Raw genomic sequence first — 4,938 nt, 5'->3', positions numbered from 1 at the left:
CCAGTAGCACCTATTATTCTTAAACCACTCACTTTCATGGCAGTTAACCAATTCTTATTAGGAACGTAATCAAAGAGCTTTTGGGACAAAGCCTTTGCTTCGCTGTCACTATCAAGAAGACAATGCATTGCTATTCCTGAGATGTTAGTTTTAATAATGGAACGAGTTATTCTAGTTTCAACAGGTTCCTCTTGAAAGTCTTCTATTAAATCTTTTTGAGTCTGTCTCCAGCTAAAGTAATTTCGTTCAGACGCAAGTACATTTACACATAGATTCATGAGGCCGTCAAACTTCACATCCACAGCTGCTTTTTCCAACCTGCCCACCAGTTTTAAATCAAAGCACTTGACGGCTTCCTCTACTTTCGTTTGCTGCACATCAGCTAAACTACTCTCTACCTCTGAGCAACTGAGTCCCTGTGGAAAATTGCTATCTATAATACTGCCATCTGCTTTTACACTTTGTGCCAATTCAATACAGCTAACAGTTTCCCTGGCCTCATTATTATTGCTAACCCTTTCATCTAGCAACTCCTCCTCCTCAAATCCTTGCAAAACTGACTCTGCTTCCTCCACCGAAACTGTAGCCTTCAATCTGTCATCAACAACGAAGATGTAAGTCTTTACTTCATCTTCTTCCTCATCTGATTCAAACTACTTAATTTGTTCTTCCTATTATCCGTAGCGTTTTCTTTTTCCTTCTTGCCCCATTTTTTTAACGTGTCCAAAATGCTTTCGAGCAGATAATGAGTGTAGTTAATCACATTACTGATATGGTTAGTTCGTATTTCATCATCCCTGTTATCGGTTTGCGTGTGTTGACTGACTGCGGTCTTTATTTTTTGTTATTACTGTTTCCGCCTGGTGACCTCTAGTTTCGTCAGAGTCGGTACTTAGTTACTCATATGGGTAGCAGTCAGCCCTCCGGTTTGTCTCAGTGGTACATTATTTATGTTTTTGCCTTCGTCATAAAAATTATTGCGAAAGCGCGGAGGCTGTGAACCTCTTCTTCCTCTACCACGGCGTTGACCACGATGATTGGATCGTGTATTCTGAACTTCCACACTACTAACGTTAACGTTCCCATTGTCATTATTTCTGTCGTTTATATGGCTGTTAGAGGACCTATTAATATTCTGCACTGCTACTCAACGGTAGCAACTCTTTCCACGCACTCCAGATACTCAGTAAACTTATCCACATTATCTATAGGTGCGGAAATGATTCTTTTCTGCCATACCTTCTAGTTCGATGATCAATATTTCCGGTTTCATCTTTTCTGTTAGATGTGACAGCCGTGAAATACACTTTCTGGAGAACTCTTTAACTGATTCATGATCTGGAGTACACTTTCTACAACTCCAAAATTCTCTCAGAACATCGTTTTGTTTGTTGTGTGACGAGTAGTCATTAACAAATGCAGTTTTAGATTCAGAAAGAATTTTGCATGTGATCATTACATCTCCTGACAAATGATTTGTTATGAAAGAAATTTTCTCACGTTCTGACGATGCCTCTGGTAAAATACCCTCAAAATAATTCCAGAACTCTAACAGATGAATTTGTTTGTCAGGATCAAAACGCAAAAATTGACAAGATCCAGTAAAACTGAAGCAACGTCCCGTACAGTAGTATTACAAGACCTACCAGGGGCTACTCTATTTTCTATGTTAGTAATACTAGTATTTAGTTCTTCTTCTCGTACTTGTGGTTCTACTACCTCAACTCTGTCATAAAATTTTTTATCAACATCCTCACATAATTTCACACAGTCAGCTTTTACTTTATTGATATACTTCTGACAAGCATTTACTTTATCAGTTACTTCCCCAAACCGACTAAAGCAAGGTTTGGAAACATTGCCTCTTCTTTCAAACGACCTTCCTTCCATAAGATCATCTGCATCTTTGACATCTTAACGAACTTCACCAATTTCTGTTTTGAAAATACTATGCAATTTAATTAGTTGTTGCCTGACTTTGACTTACAAATTATGGCGGTTAAAATCAATTTTATAATTTAAGCTATTCAGTTGTGAGTTCATTTCATCCTTTAGCTCTTTATTACTTGAATCGGCCTTACTGTTTAACTGTTTATTTCTGGATTCCATCTTATTGTTTAGTTCTTTATGATGCAATTCAAGTTTACGAAACAGTAATTGTACAAGATATGTTGCCTCTACTGTGCCATTTGGCTTTTCAACCGGTTTTAAGGGAATTCCTAGCATTCCCTGACTTGGTAGAATTTCAAAAATGTTGAAATCTGTTTCATCATCTGATAACTCTATTAATTCAACTTTTTCTTTTTTGACTTCAACTTCAATAAAATCATCATCAGAAATGGGTTCTAACTTCACATTAACATTGAAACTTACCTCCGATTCCACTTCCGGCAAATCACCTTCAGATTTTACATCTATTACTTTGGCAGAACCATCGTCATTAATTTCAATTTCAAATTTTGGGGATTCAGCGTCAGAGATTGGTTGCATCTTATCTTTTACACCATATACGGCAATATATTCAATTTTTAATAGCCTGTTAGAACGAGTTAACAAATACTTTTCATATTCTTGACTTACTTAATTGTTTGCCCTCAACAAGCGATGCCAGTGTGGTGTACCAGCAAACGTGATGTGACACACTGAGATGCGGTGCACGCAGCAGCAGCTATAGCGGTGAGGACGGCGCTGGGTGTTGAAACACTGCAGTAGCTCCAGAGGGATCCGGGCACAGGTGAGCGCACGCAGTAGCTTGCAGCTCCACACAGCGCCGGTGATAGCAGCGATGTAGTGTCGTCTTCTTACCTCCTTCCTTCACGTTCAAGATTATTGTGGCTAACATTCACAATTTAGTTTCCACACTCGCGAGGAAATCGCAACACTCTTCTCGCACTGCTGTTAGAGCCTGCCGAGTTCCCTGTTTTAAACTGATCACTTTCACAGTTCAGTTTCCCAGTCAATTAAAACCACGTGTGGAGCGGCGGGTAATAGTCAAATTGTCGACGTTTTTCGTTATCTCTCTTTGAAAAGGCACTTAAATTATCTGTGCATGTTTTACACCTACCTACGCCATTTACAAGAGCCTAAAAAGTATTTTTGCAGTCAGCCAGAAAGCGAGAACATACTGACTATAATTTCCAATTTGCAAGTTCACATTACTCTTTGTGCTCACTGAAAGTAAATGTTCCTACTTGGTATTTACTCAATGGGATTAGGAACTAAGATTATACATAAAACTTTTGAGTTTTTAACTGATTGACATATTCTGCAAATGTTCACATGCACAAAAATTAATAATATCCCTAATAATAATAATAATTATTATTATATCCCTATGGGAAACAGACCTATTAACCGCTCAGAGTCGACCTCTATGGGGAAGTTCCAAGTAAAATGGTCTGTAGCTCTGACTTCTAATTACAAAAGTTAATTGCTCATCTTAAAAGTGGAAAATTAAACACGCCACTCACCACATGTTTTTTTTTCCCAAAATTACGACCGGCACACAAACATTTACTTCTGTGAAATCTAAGCGACCCAGGACAGTGTACTGTCCTTACAAGTTCACTTCCTACTTTTATATAAAATGCGTTCAAGTCTACCCAGCTCTTACATCATCGGAGGCACAACGCACGAAGGTGTTTGATTGACGCGAACAGATTGATCTCTCGTCATGAGGTGTCTCTTCCCAATGGCTCTGTGACTGTATTTATGTTGGGCACAGAGCACAGCCAAACGGAACATCTGCTATCAACGGCCGTAATATCGTAATATTTCAACTCTGAGTCATAGGGTACGTATTTGAGGGGCACACATTTTTTTTTAAAAAAAAAAAAAAAAAAAAGACCGCAATTGGAGGCTTCTCGTCCGGGATTTGTGTCCTGCAAAGTGGTAATTCCTTTGCTCTCTGTTACTCAGCGTACTATGCGAAGTGTAAAAACCTCTGCAAAACCAACAGAGATTTCTGTAGAGTGAATCTCTTACAAAACACAGTGCGAGATCGGTTTCTTTTCTGCAAGTAGGTTTCTGGAAATAGTGAAATTACGCAGTAATTTTCACAGCTAACAAATGCTGTCGATAGAGATCCTAATCTATCACGTTAAAGGCAATTTGCTTTGGGGCTCAGTGTCGAAATAAGTTGAGTGCAGGGAATGGTAGCAGTTAGCACATTTATTGGACAGCGGTATCGGAGACGGTTGGAACACGCGGTAGCCAGCAGCAGCTACTGTAACATCAGGCGACTTCTCCAGTGGTGGACGCAGTTCAACAGCAATACGACAGCAGCGTCTTAGAGTACTCCATGGCAGTCTTCGATGTCGACTTCCACTGCAACCGACGGCATCAGCATGGCAGAGGGAACCATCTCAGATCAGATAAGTGCCTACGCTAATAGTGAGATAGTGTTTAACTGTGAAGTTCAAGCTCCACTCATAGATCTCGCGAATATAAAACAGTCACCTAGTATGTGCTATTCTGAAAAAGGAAGTGAGCCGGTTAGTACGAAATCAGAGCGCGAAAGTGTAACTAGTAGGAATTCAGGCAAGGGGAATGAATGTGGGGGAGATATGATGTCTCAGCTAATGCAAATGATCCAGGGAGTGGGAAATAATATGAATACAATGGCAAATAATATCAGTACAATTCGAACAGATATGGGCACATTTCAAACAGTTACAGATACAATTCGGACTGATATGGGTACAATGCCAACTGAAATAGGTTCTACTATGAAAAAGGAAGTTGAAAACATTATGAGTAGCCTTGAAAAAGCAATTGATGGTAAATTAAAATGTGTCCGAGTGGATATGGGGAAAGTTACAGACGAATTTGTAATAGTAAAGTCTAAAATCGAATCAGTAGAAAAAGATCTTGGGGAAAAAAATGGATAAGATACAGACGGAACTTGGGGGCAACATAAACGACTGTATAAAAGCGCAA

Source organism: Schistocerca piceifrons, chromosome 7, assembly GCF_021461385.2.
Source record: "Schistocerca piceifrons isolate TAMUIC-IGC-003096 chromosome 7, iqSchPice1.1, whole genome shotgun sequence".
NCBI lineage: Eukaryota > Metazoa > Arthropoda > Insecta > Orthoptera > Acrididae > Schistocerca > Schistocerca piceifrons.
This window is presented reverse-complemented; position numbering follows the sequence as displayed.